The sequence below is a fragment of the Periplaneta americana genome, chromosome 4 (assembly GCF_040183065.1).
Source record: "Periplaneta americana isolate PAMFEO1 chromosome 4, P.americana_PAMFEO1_priV1, whole genome shotgun sequence".
Lineage (NCBI taxonomy): Eukaryota > Metazoa > Arthropoda > Insecta > Blattodea > Blattidae > Periplaneta > Periplaneta americana.
In genome coordinates, this window is record NC_091120.1 from 144,334,546 (window position 1) to 144,355,458 (window position 20,913).

General features: G+C 33.3%; 1 long non-coding RNA gene across 1 annotated transcript; it reads left to right on the top strand.

Moving 5' to 3' along the window:
* The first annotated feature begins 634 nt into the window (after positions 1-634).
* Positions 635-19,306, top strand: LOC138698250 (uncharacterized). Its single transcript, XR_011331791.1, has 3 exons — positions 635-790; positions 13,081-13,180; positions 15,653-19,306. It is a non-coding gene; the product is annotated as an uncharacterized lncRNA (long non-coding RNA).
* Positions 19,307-20,913: the final 1,607 nt, after the last annotated feature.

Consider the following 20,913-nt stretch of genomic DNA (forward strand, 5'->3'; position numbering starts at 1 on the left):
GGCTGACTACACTAAGGTTCGCTGCGTACCCAGGTTTCGAGTAGACAACCCCCCTCGTCCCTTCATTGTGTCGCCAGCCGGAAAAACTTGAGACCCCGAGAAAACCCCAACTGCGACCTTATTCGCCACAAATGTCACTATGGATTTTTAATTAAAAATCCCAGACCTGACCGAGACTCGAACCTGGGACGCTTGCGTGACCACTCAGTCACTGTAGTTGTTGAAGGAAACCAAACTAAAGTTTTTTAACCTCCCTCGATCGGATTTGAACTTGTGAACCTCGAAACACAGTATTTACCCGGTCCGCCGAAAGGGACATAAATTATCTTTCCCTATTTGTCATTCTGGGAATTGAATAAAAGAACTACAATGCTTTTAGAACCCACAGATACATCTTCCTTGTCAGTGCAAACCCGAAGACTTTCTTAATGACCGGTAGTATATCATCAAGGTGCTAAAATGTTCGCTAACATTTTCCTTTAAGAAATTGAGCGGGAAAAAAAAATCCCCCTCCCCCTTCCTTTAAAGGAAACTAGTAGTAGCCTGACTAAGGTTGGTTTCATCTCTATTGCACTATTGGCTGAGACTTGGAAACGCGTGTGAGTCGGTACATGTTTTACCTTGCGTCACTGCCGTTTACATGGAAAATCCCCGAGGCTCTGTTTACGTTTATATAAACCGGTCGGAGAGGCTGGGCACTCATTCCGCTGCTTGGATTCAGTGTGGTTAAGTCGACCTGTGATTACCTTCAACGCTTCAGTTTGAGGCTGCGCAATTGTGTTTAATATCGGTATGTCAACAGTTTTCTGTGCAGTGATTCTTTACCAGTGAATACTCTACTGTGCTTTGCATGTCCATATCAGTTTCATCACCTATCTTCAAGCTTCTTCAAATCTGTATCTTCTACGTCACCCTAATAGTGTTAACTCTGCGAAATGTAGTTGCATAAGTGATTTTAATCTCTAATTTGTGTTAATCTGCGCGTAAGTAATATTTCGTACCTTAATATACTACAAAATATTTAGAAGTGCCGTTTTATTTCCAGTCCTTACACAGTACTCTCAACAATGTTACTCAACAATGGTGTTTATAGCTGCAACTCCAGCTGAGTCAGGTTCAAATCCAGACACATGAATGAAAATTTACCTCTCTTACGCAGTGACTGGATATGTGTCATTTGTTTTCTGTATTGCGTTAACATGAATAGTGGCTTTGCGCTATAGTGACTGTATTGGGATTCCACTACTTTTGAATGCCATAACGTTGGTTAAAATTATTATTCTCACGGGAATGGGGACAAGGAGGGCCGACGGATTCAGTTGTTTTTTTTTATTGATTTATTTTACGACGCTTTATCAAGTGCGATTATTTCTCCACAGCGGTGGACGATTCAACTGTTGAAAATGGATGATGATGATGATTGTGACATATTTTCGTTTTTATGTACGCTCTACCGTGGAAAATCGTGCCAATTTCGTATCACGAGAAACCCACTATGTATATCTATTTACGGGTGAAACAAACATACAGACATAAAGGTTTCTAAAGTCATGAAAACTTTCAGTAGATGCATTACTTTTAGAGAAATAATAAAGAAAGAAATGACCGTTTGAAAATGTTATTATGTCTTTAGAACAAATTTTGTTACACTGTCTCATTAACAATCGTTTCTTAATACAATAATGATAGGAAAGTCGTATTTCTGTGAATCATAACAATTTCACGATTAGATTAAAATTGAATCCAAGCGACTGAAAAAAAAATTCTGAGAAGAGTAATATTTTGAAGTGGACGAGAATATACATTATGTAGGCTATTATGGATAATAGTATAAGAACGGAACTCAATAGGCATATTTATATACTATTCAATAAAATTAAAGAACACGGAATAAATTGGATACATATTCAAAGAAAGGCGGAAACAAGACTTTTAAAGTTATTATTGAATTACAAACCGAAAAGAAAATTAGATATAAGCTACTTAAATAGATCCATGAAAGTATAGAACCTCCAATTATGAAGACGGAACTGGCAGACGTGTAATTCTTCATTAAGCAAGACGACGAAGATTATAGTCATCTTGGCTGATTTAAAGTAGGTAAATTATCATTTCGTGTTACTTTCGTCAAAAGAATAAATTTCAAATTTATATTTCATAGATGAAGTGATTCGTACTCGTTATTGAACAGTAAAAAAATAAAACCAGTAAAAAGAAAAAACTGTTACTTGACAATGACGGAACGCAAAAAAAAAAAAATAAATGTTTTGAAGAGTTGTATGTTGAGAACGTGTATTTCCGTGGAAAGTCTGAAACGCAAATATCTCTTTCTTCCATACTTCTTGCGTATAATAAAATAGTCGTAATAATGCTTGTAAAAGCCAGAATCTCATGTTATTTACTCGTGAAACTGCTTTAACACAATACTTTCTCGCTTCACGAAACATAAAAATATAAGAATAATGATAAAATAATATAAAAATTATAACATTTTGTTGTCAAGACAATAAATCTACGACCACAGAATTGTGAATTAAGGTAATAGATTATCGTATCTATTTCTAATTTATTAGAAAGAATTATAATTATACATACTAACTCAAAATTTGATTAGATTTCTCAATTAGTAAGTTGCAAATAAAAGTTAAATGGCTTAAAACTTCGGTATTGGCAATGATGTACGCAATATTTAAAACGTAGTGAAAGCCGTGGTTATGGTTGCGAATCTCTCCTGTTATATCTCTCAAGCGAACATCAGATTGTAATCAAATTACTCTCCTTCTTTAATTTTTCTCTAAAACATGCTGTTTTTAATGTACATTTTGATATTCCGTCTATTTTTATTAAATCATTTAAAAGTTACTAAAATATCAATTATTTCATTCAAACGTTGTGAAATAGTAGGTTATATTACGATACAAGGTTGGGAAGTGATTTTTACAAAATCGAGGAAAATCAATTTCCGATATTTTGTAACGCACTTCACAAACGTGTATTGTACGACTTTTTTTCACGATCATATTTTTAAAATTGCAAATACAATATATTTTGTATCGAAAATTTAGAGCAACATTATTCCAAAGCCTCCGCAAAACTACACTGTAATGGTAACTAAGTAACAATAAGTGCAGTGTAATGGATCTATTTCAGTATAGTTTTATGTTTCCCTCGTAACAAGTTTCTGTGTGGGAATTCTAACTTTCAAGGCGTAACAACAATAGCTGCAAATATAACAAAAAGAATACGATCACGTATAAACGATATTTACAGTACTGATCTGTAAACAAAATTATATGCATATTATAAGGAGAGTGACGAAATAAATACCATCTTAAAAATTTGGTTATTACAGCTGTAAAAGGTTCAGTATTAATTCTTAGAAACTATTGATATTTAGGCTATAAAATAATTCAAATTGGTTTATTATAATCTTATTTATTATTATTATTAATTATTATTAAATTTGTTCTCAAGAATATTTTCCATCTGATGCCAGTATTATTATTTAAGTTTGGAGAATCTATAGTAAACTAAAGCTTGAACGTCTGAAGTCTTGGAAGTAAAAAAATGTTAAGATCGTCGAAATTCTTTTATACGTTTAGAAAATGAAATGGTTTCAAGATTTAATTGAAATTTCTAATCATCGCGTCTTCTGTGGGTAACGCTTAAGGGGAGAGGACGCTATTTGGGGGGGAAGGATTAAATTTAAAAAAAATCTTTAAATACTGTGTGATATATGTAGAATACATTGCATAATATTTTGTGAGTAGGTACTTGTGCCCTTATCGGATGTTTAGAAGCCATTTTTAAAGTTGCTGCGCTCTAGGTTATTAAATCACACTCCCCCTTTGATTGTTGTTTCTGGTAACTTCATTTTTTTGCTACATTACCAGACAAAAATGGATATAATTTCTAAACTATTAAAGATACATTCATACAATTTGGGATACAAATTCTCTAGACTGTTAGGAAACTTTTCCCTGTAATAGAAATTTTGCTAATTGATTTCATTTTAAAAATAGGCTATGCCTCTCTGTTTGGAAAAAAAAGAAACCAAAAAGTGTTATTAAATTTTAATTGTTTATTTTATAAATGTAGGGACTAATACCAAAATTCTGTTACAGATTGTTTGTACAACATGCTTTTACAAGTAAAATTAAAAAAAAAAACTGTCTGAATTTATCTTTAAAAATGACTTAGATATATCGGTTTTAGTAAAATCCTGTATTGGATATATTTTTATTCAAATCTGGGCCCCAAATAATTTTTTTCAAAATATTTATATTTGGTTAAGTCGCTATAGCCATGAGCTCCCGACATTTAATATTTGCACCAAACAAGAAAAACATTTTAAAAAATACCGCCCTCTTACCATAAGCGCCTTTGACTTCAGTTCATAAATTTCATATTATCCTTGTTCAATCTCTCTTTAAGAAGTCTTCCTTGACATCTACGACCTTTTGATTTATGCGCATCTTATCATACTTAATGAGATTCTTTCATCATCAATTCTGTGGACGCAGTCATGCCAGTTTTTTTCTGTAATCCGCCTTTTTTTTCTGCAAGGCTAAAAATTGTTATTTCTCCCCGGATTTTTGTATTTTCTTTCTAGTCTGTCCATGCTTATCGTCAGTTCATTTTTCTCAGTATTCAACATCTAAGGTAACTGGAGAACAGAAACAGATAAAATTTTGTAGCAGTAATAAATAATATGTGAATGAGTTTTCAGTTTGAAAGAACGCTGCATGCACGGTCGGGAAACTTTAACACAATCGTTATGAAAGTTTGAAAGTTAATGATCTCGTACAGGTACTTAGATATTCTAATCTAAATTATTTGTAAAGGTTCATCTATTTTTTTCTATGGCATTTAACATTAATCTTTACACATCATTCTTATTCTCAAATTTTATTAACAACTCCCACAGTGGTTCTTCTGTTATTTCAGACTTTTCGAAAATAAAATTAATAATAATAACTGTTCATGACTTCGCAATCTCATTGCCGTTGTAAACATAGTGATACAGTACTATATATCCCCGTTCTTAATGCGTTACATAGGCTATAAGTGAATTTTGAAACAACACCAGAAAATCAGTAACAACGAGAATATTGTCCTATGCTCAGCATAGCATGAGGCTGCTTTTAAAACAGAGGTCAAACGCGACATAAGGGACACTTCTAATTTCTTTTGAAGAAAACTATAGGCTATCTCCACGTTTTTTCTGGCCGTCTATTCCGATCAGCTCAAGTTATAACCAGAAGTGCTACTAATTGCAGTTTCTGAAATGCACAATTTCACAATTTTTATCTGTTCATTCTTGCCCAAAGCGGACTTGTCATTAGATACAGAATAACTTAGAATTTTAAATTAATATATCGTCGTTGTTCCTGCAATAACTCCTATGTGACATATTCATCAATTTTCAGATTTTTGCTCTATTAAATAACTTAAATAGTGATACAGCAAATAATAAAATCACCTTTATATGTAATTATATTTCTTGGTTTCGAAAATGTAAGAATTCCTATGTACGGCAGCCACAGGATGAATAAATGTGTTTTTTCTTCTTACTAAAAAATTTTATACTTTCCACATAGAAGTTATTGCAGGAACAACGACGATACAAATATGGAACAATTTACAAAGTTTAAACCTCCTATCCTCAAGTTAACTTCTTAAAAAAACATTTCATTTTGATAATTTTAATTTGTCATTCGCCATAAAATTTAACGCCCGTGATCTAAAATTAAAGATATAGGCCTACGTGCATAGAAATAGAAACGATATCTTCGAAATTTCAAGCAATAACAATTTAATAAAAACTTAAGAAAAACCGAAACATCACTTCAACAATTATTTAAATTATATTCTTTCCTAAAATATTCTAATGTATTCATGGAACTTATAAAGTTCTGAAGAAAATCATAAGAAGGCAGTTCTTGAGAATACATTTCGGTGCCTATAAATCACTATTGCACATACTCGTACATTAAATTGAATAGCAGGAATAAATATATCACCTGAATGTAAATATCTTATCAGTAGGAATTTCTTACTTTATGTTCCTGCATGCTTAGCGGTCCGTCCACTTTTATCAGCGTATTATAGAATTCGAGTAGTAGACGTGAAATAATGGTTACTGAAAGCGAATTGGAACGGATTTGAAAGTTAATATTTTAATGTTAATTGAAACATTTACCACGGTTTTGTTCAAAGGGATTATGGCATACCACATAAACCCTAGTGATGATAAGCGGTATCAGAGATACAGTTAAAGTTCATTTTCTCATTGTTTGATAATATTTTATTACAATAAATCGTAAAACCGTGTTTAAATGGGAAAAAAAAAACTAATAACGACTTCCGTTAACGAACACATTCCAAAGATTTTGTAATACAGTAAAATTTTAACTGTAGCCTACAGATTTAAAATTTTGAGATAATAATAGTGATATTATTATTATTATTATTATTATTATTATTATTATTATTATTATTAGGCCCCCGGGATCAAAATTGACGACAGAGTGGAAAGGGAAATACTAATAAGAGGTCTATTTTTCCAACAGTTCAAGATAGATTATCTTCTAAGTACCTACAACTAAATTTTATTCTAACACAATTTTTGACAGAAAATGGAAAATTTGGGGAATATCTTCAGAGATTTTCCATTTAAATAATGCAAATTGTAAATGTGGAGAAGAGAATCAGTCTGTTAGACTAGACATCTTCTGTTCGACCGCCCCTTATTCTTGTATGAAAGGTACATAGGCCCTACTGACGTGATATTTAAATAAGATCAACTTTGACTATTCCGCTCCACTTAAATGTATATTTGTAAATAAGTAGGCTATAGCTGTATACATTTTTCATCTTTTGTAGATAGTGCATTTGTTAAATTCTAATATAGGCTACGAATATTAACCCAATAACGTATATATCCTAAATTGTTAAACTTATAACCATAAATAATATACCTACAGGTGAAATAGGGTCCTATAGGCTTATATACACGATATTTAATAATATTAGACCTCCATTAATAATAATAATAATAATAATAATAATAATAATAATAATAATAATAATAATGACAGTCACTTAAAACATCCAATTTTGTTGGCAATAAATGTTACACTAAAATTTCCACTTTTTTTTCTCAAAAGCAGTGCTTCTCTGTTACCTCACTACCTAGTGTTTCCCGAAGCAATTTGGTTTTGGTATACAGAATTTTCACTTCTTCCGTTAGCACGCCCAACTATTTGCTTTTCTGTTGCTGTCCAGTTGAAGCCTGAGTTACTGTTTTCAATAATTCTCATCGCCAGTTTATATACCAATGTATTAGGTTCCTTCAAAATGAAACGAAAAAAAAAATAATTTTAGCAATAAATGGCGTTCGTTTCGGATCTGGCCGAGAGAGTAGGCCAAATCTCAGTCAGCTGATGTCACGGCACTTAAAACTTACATATTGTGCCTGCGTGCAGCGCGAAAAGCTCTTAAAGATCAAGGCGTGTCGTGCAGTGTATAGTGTAATAAGCTTCGAGATGCGTCGTTATTGTTAGTGTTAGTTCTTTCAAGTGTAATTTCAGTATATTGTTATTATATTAAATAAATTAAATAATTAAATTATATTGCTAGAACATTAAAATTCCAACCGAAATGTTCACGCTAGAACAAAGAATTTTTACGTAAAATCGACATGAATGTAAAAAACGACTTATGTCCAGTCGTGGGTTGGCAATTTTGAGAGAGATTCTCCGGCGCTACAGATCGAAATTGCCGCAGTCTACGCCGCGCGCAGTGGGAACTACGCAGAAAGTTACAGATCGAAATTACCGCTGTCTAATGCATCGTGCCCCTAGGCATGCATACACATACTTTATCGGCCCAAACCCGAATCGAACGCTTTGTAATACGTAACTGAAATAACATGTAAAACCGATTTATGTATACACTTACATAATATATGTGCCCTATACTATATAAATATAAATTATAATGGAAACACGAGGCTTTGTAACAAACATTATCGACAGGTATCTAATCTTAAAGTGTCAGTTTTGTAAGTTAGCCGCCGAAACTCTGTACACATAATATGTAATTAAGTTCATGTATATCGGAACTGCAACACCTTATTAGCCAGACACGTTACAACTCTTATGTCACAAGGCAACTCTGTCAAGAACGTTCAACTGCAACTAGTTTCTTCTAATATTCTGGAAAATAGTATTGCTGTAACATCGGTATGACTTAGTTATCTTGTTAACCAAACTCTTATCAGAACTTAGATATAGCTATTTCAGGCCTTAAAAGAATCCTTGCTTTTTTCATATGTACGAAATCAGAAAAATAAAATAGATAACAGACAAATTATATACCTACTTAAAGTAACTTTCTGCCAGACTCATACCTTAAGAAAAGTAAATTCATTTGATTCTCATTATACAAATGCATAACCAATCAAAGAAACAGTTTTACAGTGCGTTTGTTGCAATATGCAGTACATTTTATTACATATCTTACAAGATGGATAAGACTGGGCATGTTGCTTGAGATAATTGTTTCAGGAAGTGTTATAACATGTTTCCAACTTTCTCCATGGAAGGAATCTATGTCCTCACAGCAACAAGGGATTAAAACTCGCCAGTTATTATATTAAAAGTGCTTTCATTGTTTTATAATTTAATCGTTTTTTCTTGATAATCACATTTCAAATCAGACCTAGAATAATTTTTTTAAACAGCCTATGTAACACGTTTCTCTTGGCACGGAACGAAAACTTGGGATCCCTTAAAATAGATTTCTCAAACTCTTCCGATTTCCGCCAATATGTGTGGCATTTCTCTAAATACTCATCATTTGGAAGCCCACGACAATCTCGCGAACTGTTGGGTAGGCCAAAATGTACCAGTACCACAAAATGCAAGCTTGTCGTCGCTTAGAAATGCGGCCGTGAATTTCAATTTCGTCTCCAGCATGAATGTTTGTTCGTTGCCTTGAATGAAGTCCCGGCATCGTGCCCATCTCGCGCCACTGGAGTTCCGCTGCGTGTACGTCAGCATTTCGTGACTCGCGAGTCAACCAACCCCTTAATACACAAGCGGGAGGAGGGGAAAGGGTATAATCTCCATCCCCTTAGCCATCACTTGTTCATTCAATGTTAAGCAGTCTGGGTATCCTGCCCTCCTACCGTCCTCTTTGCTGTGTATTGCAGGCTGCATTTTATATGACGTATTCTTTGCCGACCACTGGTCTAGAGTAAGTTATAGATTAAAAATTAAAGGAAACACAAAGTGAATTAATAAATTAGTTAATGAATTAAATTAAGAATGAATGAATGAATGAATGAATGAATGAATGAATGAAGACACAAAAGAAGAAAAAGATTAAAAGGAATTATAGAAAGAAAGAATAGCAAACAGAGAATAAAGTATACAAGAAAGAAAGAAGGAACAAAAGAAAGCATTAATTAATTAATAATTATCAGGGAACGGATTTATATGGACTAAAAATATATGAAATATGTAAATATATATGTAGTTATTTTTACCAAAATATGGAATTAAATATGGATTTTTACCAAAATATGGAATTAAATATGGACTTAAAATTATAAAAAAATGACTATGTACGTTAAATATTGGTACATTTTAATCAAACTAAACAAAAAATATAATGGACGTACCTTATCTTCCAATGTAGTTTCAACAAAACACAATTTTTATTGTCTGTTACCATAACAATAGGTTACAAACATTTCTTTCAAGTGCTGAAAAGTGAATCTTCTTCTATTGTCTCTGAGGATAGATTTATACTGACTAAAAGAGCGTTCGACGTCACAAGAAGTAACTGGTACATAATTCAATTTCACAATGTCTGCTGGGGATAAGTCCAAGTTAATCTTCACTGTTGATTCACCACTCATCACAGCAACAACCTTTTGTAGTTCTTCATATCCAGGGTTTTTTGAAAGTACAGTGTCCACCTTAGCTCTTACTGCATCTGCAACTTTACCTCTACCACGATTCAGTTGTTCCACAGTACTATTTATAATTTCAAAACTTTCAGATAGTGAAAGGTGCCTATTTTGGAGACTTTTGAGCGTTTTTATGATGCATGAAAATGTATGCTGAATGTGAGCTAAGTCATTCTTCACACTTATGTCACAGGTAACTGTTTTCGCAGTATCAATTGAGACTGCATCTTCAGAGTCCAATGCAAGGAGAACATTGTTAATAGAGTCTATATGTTCGGCATAATATTCAACTGCTTCTAGCCATGTACCCCATCTAGTTAAAATTGGCTTTGGTGGCAATGGAATTTCAGGGTACATTTCTTTCAACACGTTAACTCTACTGGGAGCTTTGAGAAATACTTTTTTCACTGATGAAATCAACAAATCTACTTTAGGGAAATTGTCTCTGACCACTTCTGCCACACGATGAAATGCATGCGCCACACAAGTAAAATGAGTCAATTTAGGATATACAACAGATAATGCTTGTCCAGCTTTGACCATATAAGGGGCAGCATCGCTAATAAAGAATAACACATTATCGTACATAATACCCTTTGGCCACAGGATACCCATAGCTTCGTTGAACAGTTTAACTATAGTTTTGTTATTGCACTTTTCTAGAACATCACAATGTAAAAGATTTCGTTCAGAATATTGTTCACTTAACAAACCGATAACTACATTACCAACAAGTCTACCTTCTTTGTCGGGAGTCTCATCAATGGAAACCCAAATTGAACTATCTTTAATTTCATCTCTTATCTTCTGTATTGTCTCATCGTAGATGGATGGAGCATACGTCTTCCTAAGTGTTGACTCATCCGGGATTGTATGTTGAGTATATTTTTCAAGGAATTCCCTGAAGACCTTATTCTTTAGTTTGTAGAGAGGAATATCAGCAGAGATGAGAGAACGGCACAGGTCGATGTTAAACTCAGATCTTACATTCGATGTTGTTGGTTGTGTTAAAAACAATTGTCTCTGCTTGGAATTTAGTTGTTTGTTGGCCTGATGTTTACTAGTTGTAATGTGTTGTTGCACCAGGAACTTTTGTGTAGATGATACTGCACACTGACACAAATTACAAAATAATATTTTATTGTCAGTTGATAAACCATCTTCTTTAAATTCTGAAATGTAACTTGTTAGTTTTGATTTTAAATTGACTGAATGACGTACTTTTGGCATATTTACCGTCTTTATAGTATGATTTACAAAACTGAACCTATGTGTACTCTGACTGGCATTTAACTGTTGAGCTGCACAACTGAAGTCTGTTAAAAATTTTAAATTAAATTAATACAGTTTTGTAACTTACTTTCCCATTGTTGATAGGACTGCTAATTTTCAAATAACTCTGATGTTAAAGGGATTACTGAACATGTGTTTAAATCTCTATTGTTGAAATGTATTTTTAAAAGTTAATGGAATTTTGTTTTGTTTTATTGTTAAACCTAATATAATATGGACTGTTTTATATGAAATATGGAAAATATATGGAAATTAACGAAAATATGTACTAAACTCTAAAATATGGAAAAATATGGAAAATAAAAGTAGGATTTTTCAACCCTACACATTGTGAAACATAAAGATAATGCAAAATATAAATTATATTAGCTTTATAAGTAAATATGTATTTACATATAAATCCTTTCCCTGATAATTATAATTAATTGACTCAAGACAGAAAGCTAAAAAAAAAGATAATACAAGACAGAAGTAGTTAAGGGAGGACGGATAAGAAATAATATGTAACTGAATTGCCTATAACTTTCACATTTTTGGACTATTTTTTTTCTTGAAGGGAATTATAGATAATGCAGTTTTAAGTTTGTGTGCAAAATTTCATATTTTTCTCCTAATGGTTGCAGAGATAAGCATTGAAAAATGTAAGGTACGGAAAACGACGTTTAAAGTTATAGTACAATAAAATTTATCTACTATCTCATCTCATACAGTGCAATCAATGTAAGTAAGCCACAGCCTTCCTAACACTGGTCAGATAGTTTGCCTGTCTAAATTTCAAGAAAATTTCTATAACACAGAAACTCCAGAATGGTTACTGAAAGGGGGAGTGGCACATTAGGCCGCGATGTGGTATTTAAATTTTAAAGACCACTTAGGTCCTTCAGACAAGCAAAATATTTCAGTATTTAATACAGAAAAGAATGGACCATTTATTAAAGCGATAAAAAATTTATATTTTTGTCACAATTTCGATTCTGTTTACCCTTAAAGGAAAACTACTGCAAGGGAATTAGAGAATGGATGAATGAGTGAATGAATGAATGAATGAATGAATGAATGAATGAATGAATGAATGAATGAATGAATGAATGAAACATGCAGAAAAGAAAGGCTGGATCAATTAAAGAATACAGGAAAGAAAATTATAAAACAGGCCTATACGAAAGACTTAAAGAAAGGAAATAGGGAGGTAATAAGAAATGAATTAAATAAATAGGAAAGAAAGAAAGAAAGAAAGAAAGAAAGAAAGAGCAAAGTTCAGACTTGAACGAAAAGACGTTAGAAAGAGAGGAAGATAGGGAGGGAGTAAGAAACAGGGAAACTAACAGAATAAAGAAAAGAATGAATGCAAGAAAGAAACAAATAAACAAAGAAAGTCGGAAAGGAACTGGAATGCGCTAGCCTTAACACTTTTAACATTTGCATACCTCCTTCTCATATTCCATTGGTTTCCATTAGTAAACATTGACCCAACAACAAGCATACCAGGTTAAGAACCTCTTGATTGCTACAAGGAAGAATAATATTTCAAGTTACGAAATCATTCACGAAAACACAACTTTCGCATGTGCAACATTTAGTTCCGTTATTGCGATGTGAAAGAAAGGCTTACAAACAAAGGGACAGTAATTGTGCAATACAATACAACACTGTTTAGTTGGGTGGCGGTGGGAAGAAGTGGAGATAGTACCGCTTACATTGCATTACATTCTTTGTGTGAAGCATTGTTACGCATGCTTAATCTAACACGCAAAACTGAATCATTGAGCAAGGACAGTCACTAATTGCAGCATTTTGTTCTTTCACAGGTTCTTTGTTGTTCGCCCACTCTACGTGCTTAGGGAATGCAATAACAACAACGTGTTCCTGCTACGTCGCGGGCTCCAGCTGCCGAAATTATAATAAAAGGTAAGGAATAAGGATACTCAGAACTGGGTATTCTGTAACTGCGCAATACCACTTTAGTTTTGAAGGTCAGCACCTGCCCAAGCGTGTCTTTGTCAACAGGCGGCAAACATAGCGACTTTTTACAGTGAATGGAGAGAATCGAGATTTTCATCTTCTCTTTCTTCTACTCTCCGCCTACCTCTTTACTTGTTATTCTAGAGTTCTAGACCAGCGTTTTTCAAACTATGGTCCGCGGACCACCTGTGGTCCTCGAGGTCTGCCCTTGTGGTCCTTCAAACAGATAGAATAAAAATAAAATTCAAACGAATTGCGTGTCACAATTGCATTTAAAATCTCAGAGTTTGGAAATGACACATGGCAATCGAATTTCACTTTTTCTCTCAGTATTGACATTTTATGACATCTACCCATCTATCGACTTCCCACTCTACTCTCAGCAACAAAAGAGGGATTTAAAGCACTATACACGAGGTGTTTCTCGCCATCTTTTCCCTGCACAACTGGCGCCGCGCCTGTAACACAGTCAGGGACCACCCGAATTCATAACATGGGACCAAAGTACCGAACCTTAATTCAATTTTAAAATATAAGTATACTGGTATTAAAATACGATAAATTTGCTTTCGAAGGGAACAAGAGTAAGGTGGTCCGCGGAACTGTTCTGATTTTAAAAAGTGGTCCCCAGTTCAAAAAAGTTTGAGAAACACTATTCTAGACCAATCGAGTCAGTTCACTCAGTATCGTGATCCTCCACTGAACTTACTTATTTCCCCACCTTTTATTATTTCTTCCTTCAAATCGTACCAACTGTTCTAATTTTAAAAAGTGGTCCCACTTCAAAAAAGTTTGAGAAACGCTGTACTAGACCAATCGAGACAGTTCACTCAGTATCGTGATCCTCCATTGAACTTACTTATTTCCCCACCTTTTATTATTTCTTCCTTCAAATCGTACCAACTGTTCTGATTTTAAAAAGTGATCCCCACTTCAAAAAAGTTTGAGAAACGCTGTTCTAGACCAATCGAGTCAGTTCACTCAGTATCGTGATACTTCACTGAACTTACTTATTTTCCCACCTTTTATTATTTCTTTCTTCAAATCGTACCAACTGTTCTGATTTTAAAAAGTGGGCCCATTTCAAAACAGTTTGAGAAACGCTATTCTAGACCAATCGAGTCAGTTCACTCAGTATCGTGATCCTCCACTGAACTTACTTCTTTTCCCACCTTTTATTATTTCTACCTTCAAATCGTACCAACATATTTTCTCCCATTCTTATCGTCGTTTTTCATGTCTGACGGTTACCAGGCTGGTCGTCGGAGCCAGACTCGTTGGTTATGGTTTGTATTCGGTATTCCTAAATTTGAGTTGTGTCAATTCTCTACTTTCTATCAGAATTTGATTGTTTTTACCTGCTATTGTTTCAAGTCAGATTTATCGAACTTATTACATTTTTACAGGCTTATTGTTTTGGTATTAAAAAGTCATTATTCGACGCTCCTCAAAATATCCATCAACTTCTCCCACCTTTCGTAATATTTCTTATTATTTCATCTTTAAGACACAGAATTTCAACTTACTAATTCCAACGTTTTACCACCATTCGATTCGGGAGGAGAGATGTACAGAAACGGAATTAAAATTTGGAGTGAGTCTTGATAGGAGTCCACCTGTATGTAGGCAACAATTTCGCACGACTGTCCAAAAGTAACATATATACAGGGGTTCTTGTTTGCGTAGTGTGTTGTAAGCGAAACTTTTACAATAAGGGCGCTCCAAATTTTATTTTCGTATCTGTACCTACCCGTTGAAATATTGAGTCTGTTCATGTCCAAAATGAAAGAAAATAACATTTTTGTAGTAGATACAAAATCAATTCTCGTTGCAAATATATCGACTTGTTATGGAGTTGAAGTATATTTGTAGAAAGCACAGCTTGGGTTTGAATCCCAGAGTTGAACATGGACGTTTGTTCGTTGTCAATTTAACATCCTTTGTTTTGTTTGATAGTAGTGGTATTGTGCAACTTTCTGTTGATCTCTCATTATGGCAGTCTTACTGTGTGGTATTTTCTTTGATCTTTCATTATGTAGTCGAGAAACAAGCCCATAATATACGGGTATCGATCAGAGTTCTCAAATGTTTTAAGTGTAAGAAATAATGACAGTAACGAGAATATAAGAATCATGTGGCACCAATAATTTTCAGTTATTAACATATAGGACAATACATTTTGCATTCACCTCCATTTCATTACACAGTACAAAATTTGCATATTGTAAAATTCCCAATGAGTGTATTTTTTTTACAAGATAGTCATAGCAGATGGAAAGTCTAAATTTTGCAACAGCTAAACTTATGGGATAAACTGCAACATTTGGATGGTGTAAAAATTTCCATCAATTTCGATTTCCTCATTAGTTAGATGTTAATCATCCTATACTTATACATAGTTTTGTCTCTTCTTTACAGATAGAAAAGTGGAATTGTTTTAATTGCCATAAAAGATGAGTTCACTACCGAACGCCTTGCACAGTCGTCTTCTTCAGGAACTGGAGTGCCCAGTCTGCAAGGAGTACATGGTTCCACCCATAATCTTGTGCAACAATGGACACAACCTCTGCTGCAACTGCCGTATCACTCTTGAAAACTGTCCCATTTGCAAGGGGCCATTTCTAAAGGTACGGAATCTTTCCCTTGAGAGTCTGTCACACGAAACTCTCTATCCCTGCAAGAATAACAAGAGGGGATGCCCAAGGATACTCACGAAGCAGTCTGCGAAATATCACATTTCCGAATGTATGTTTGACATCCACAAATGCCCCTTCGAGAAGATTTCAGGAACTGGTTGCGGTTGGGCTGGATCTCTGGAAATGATGAAGGAGCACGTGGAGAGAGCCCATAAGGGCAGCTGTGTCCAGCCGGCGTCCCAGAAGTTTAAGTCTGTTCTTCATAATGTTGCACGTTCACAAAGATACTATCAAGCTGCTATAGCTCATGGTGAGCTGTTTTATGTCAGTTGGAGAGTGCAAGGGGGTGTCTTCTATTGTGCAGTATTCTATGTTGGTGCAAAAGACAAAGCTTCCAATTACAAATACAGGTTTTCTATCACTACGAAAGATGAAGAAAATGTTTCAGTGTCTTCGGGTACTCACAGTTACTCTGAGAATGTAAGTGACATTGTTCGACAGGGAAAGTGTGCTATGATAAACTATAATATTGTACAGAGAGCATGCACAGAATATGGTGACTTGCCATTCAGGATGGAGATCTCAGAAGTTTGAAGACAGTTGTAGAATGAACTATAACCAAGAGTCTGTGATATAAATGTATATAATTGTGCCATAGTTCCTAAACTGACTTAGTTCAATATCATAATAGAAGTGCCACGATGATGCCTTTTGTACAGTTAGTACATAAGTGTGTGACTTCATTTGTTGCCAATTTTGTCTTACATTCGTATTTTTAATAACATTTTAAATGTAACGATATCTTTATGAGGATGTAACTTAACACAGAGCTTTTTGTAATAACCTAATCACATAAATGTTGAGTAAAATTAGATACTCAATAAGAAAATCATGTTGTCAGTATGACATGAAATACCTACTAGTTTTAAAATATATATTTTTTTGTACCTGTCTCCTAAGACGGAAACAGTCTGGATCTAAAAGTAAATACTGTCTGCATTATTGTACTGTGATTAGAAAATAGCATTCTAACGCTCTGCATGCATTTTGAGCAAGATATTTTGCCTTAAGTAAATAACGTATTGCAATTTTCATTTTAATTATGACATGATATGGTACCGGTATTTCGTTCTGTTTGGAGTTGGGATATGTAGGTTTACTGTAAGTAGTTCTCCTTTGCATTCAAATATCTATATAATTATTGTATTTCCTTTGCATTCCTTTGTAAAATATTTAAGAAATCATGTTAGAACGAAATACAGTAGTTGCATAGTTAATAGTTAAACGTAAATATCCATTACATAGTGCAAATATATTCACTGTAAATTGTTTCAATTCGAGAAAACTAACATAATATAATGTACTTGATTTCATATGATTACTCAACACTTATTTCTGAAGGTGAACTATATCATTTTTAGTCAGTAACAGATGTACATTTCTTACAGAATAAAAATATTGTACATATTATGCAGAGATAATTAGAGTGTATACAATATTAGTAATCATACACTGTTAAATTTCAACCAATATGACTTATCTGTGTAAAAATTTAGTCAAATAACATGTTACATTATATTATTTGCTTTATGCCACCATGGTAGTCTAGAGCCTAGAGCGCTGGACTTATAAACCAGGGTTCGATCCCCGGTGTACCTCCGATTTAGAACTTATGTCGGGCAAGCCTATGGTCTCCGGGAGCTCTGGTTCCTCTGTGACATCCCAACAAATCTCCATCATCTCATCTCATCACGGGTGTACATAGACCAGCCGCCTGTAGCGCACCCTGTTCAATGACTCTGTCGGTAAATTGGTCTACACAACTCTAGCTTCATATGGGTGAATGACAGACAGTCAAGTACCCGGCCATTAGCAAAAAAATTATTTGCTTTATCACATTAGTGAATGTTTTTGCCTTTGGTATCTTCAGACTATAAGTACAGTTCTAATGTAGTAGTATCTAATGCTAGTGTACACAGCTAAAATTTAAGTTTCACAGAGTGTTAGAATGCTATACAGTATAAACTACTTTAATTGCATAAATTATCATAAAGTATTCTTAATTTGCAAAACGAATCATGTTTACTTTGCTAAAAGATCTCTTCTATTTCTAGCAACATTTCAAAATCCTAGTTTGAAGTTAGAAATCAGAATGAGACGTGCTAATTCATTAGTGTAATCATACAAGTATCTGCAGTTGCCAACAAAAGAAATTTTTGTATTAATTGCTCTGCATGTTATGTGTTAACACTCGAATTAGGCTTTTTTTCTCAAAGAAAGTCAATTAGATATTCAGAGTATATCATGTATATGTTGGACATCAAAATCGAAATTTTTTACTGAGAAAACGGATTTATCATTCATCCATTTGTAAACATTTGGTGTTTACTAGTTACTCTGTCATATTTATAATACTGTACACAGTTTGTGTTGTGTGTGAGACAGAATTGGCATTCATATTCACTGGATCATCATTACATTGACATACAGTTTCTGTTTGCTTGTGACGATTCTTTTGTTCATAATTTTAGAACATGCCATAAAATATTTGTCATTATTAAACAGTGAAATAGCATTGACGTTTTAATATTTAAGTCATTAAATTAATTAAATGAATATCTATTGAAACATTTGGTGTCATTAGAACAAATTCCCTTGGGTTGCTAGTAATATACATTTTTACTGTAGCTCAGTGTACAAGAAGTGCTCTTTTTAAGTCCCTTGCACTACTGAACATTAAATATATGTACAGTACTCATGCCTAAGACAAACATTATAAAACAAATATTTACAAAGAGGAAAATGTTAATTACAAAAGAATAATGTTTTGTGAATAAGACATATTATAATATTTTTAAACTTTAACACAAGTTTGTATAATATTTGTGTATATATACATGTTTGCCTTTTTGTGATCCATTTAGCCATATTTTAATATCCATATTCTTTGGGTATTGGTTTTTTATCATGTATTAATGGGATAAATTTTATGTAATAATTTTTAAAATTAGATCAGTGTTTATTTTGTGATCTTGGTTTGCGAGTGCAGACTAAGCCTATATCATCATTATTTAATCTACAATTGTTGACTGATTATTAAAACTCTCAAGTATTACACCAATAACCAAGATCGCAATTTATTTATGAAACATTTTCTGTAAGAGTGTTTAAATTTACTCATTTTTCATATATATGTATGGATTTTTTGCTATACAATGTGCCAATACAAATTTTACAGCTATAAATAAGTGTTAGGTACCTGAAGGGAATTTACGAGTATATGAAAAACTAACACAGACTACATTATAGTGGTGCTGTATATCTTCACAAGAAAATATTCATGTGTTTAATACAGAGTTGCTGTTTTGTAAAGTGTGCATTCATTTGTCCTATGAATCTATTAAGAGAGAAATAAAAATATGTTTTATTTCTACTATTTTATTGTTTTTCAATCTACAATATTTACTAACAGTCTGCATTAGACTAAAAAACTTTATTTTTATTTTTAACCAATTCCATCAGAATGTCATTCGATATTTCTAGTCTTCTCTCCTGGCAATGGCTTATTTGTAACCCACTTCTGAGGTTGGGGCGGCTGGAAGGTAGAGTTACGCTGCCCCAATGATATCATGATAGGGTGATTATGAATATGAAGTGCCAGGAGAGGTCTTAAATCTAAACCTAACCTAATTTCCAGACCATGAACGCCCTTTGAGGAAAAGTTTCCTTTGTGTTCTAACAGGGAATAGAATCCGGGACTTCAAGAACTGTAGCCAGAAGCTCTGACCACTAGACCATGAGGCTAGTCTTAAGAAAAAAAAAACTAACTTCCATCCTTTTAACTCCTGTGAATAGAGAAAGAAAATCACATTAAAATTGTTCTCATGGTCAGAAACTGGAAGCAGTAAGTCTTTTGTCATAGTCAGTCCTTCAACGTTTATTAGTAATATTTTTTGTGTCTAATGCAAAATATTGTAATGAGAGTTGTTAATTTTGAATGTTTTCTGTTTTTATGATCACATCAATATTTCCTTAAATTCTTATGACGTGATGGTATTTTGCATATTTCATTTTCCACATAAGTAACTTTATTTTATCTGACTAGGTAACCCATCTCCTATCAGGAGTCACTTTGTGCATTATTATTGTACCCTTAATGGGAAACATACAGCTTAAATATATGAAAATTTATTTTTTTAATTTTATCATGTCTCTTTTATTGAATTAAGTTGAAAATTTACGAGGTTATTGTTCACAACTTCTTTTACAAGAATCTCTACTTGAATTTAAAAAAAATTGCCATTATTTTTAAATTTTCGAAATTTTGGCAATTTTTTTTGTAGAATCCATCACCGTTTCTCTTCTAGCTCCCATAGTTTTAAAAATATATTTAATCTCCTTTGTCCGGCCTATTCCAGAAGGTTGTGGCAACAATGTGAATCAATATTATTACATTATTTGATTTGTAAGTAGTGAATTTTATTTCTTTTTAGTTTTCCTGAAACTTTCCACTCAAAAATATTTTTTTACATTTATTTTTTTTCTGTCAATCATAGGACAAAGATTTAGAGATCATGACATGTACAATAACAACATAAAATTTGAAGCATTTATCTTTAATAGTTTCTGCGTTATGAAGGTGATGGTTTGAAAATTTGAAGTTTCGGAAAAAGAAAAACAACATTACTTAGACAGTCCTGTCTAGAACTTTCATGGTGCATATTTCAGTAGCGGCTCGTTGTAAAAAATGTAGGTGAAGTGCTGTTCACATACACAAATGCATAAACAGTTTTACCAATATAATGAGTAGGCCTACAATTCGTAAATTAAGTACAATTTTACTAGTTCTAGAACACATACAAACAGGAAAATTAATTTATTTCAGGACTCATCCCATTTCTTGCATATAAAGTCAATCCTCCTATCTTTTAAAGCCACAAACCTGTCGATAATGTCTTCATAAAATATCTGAGTTTAACTGAGGGTGGAGAGTATAATTATTTCTATGCAAAGCTATGTGGGGTGTATTCCTGATAACATAAT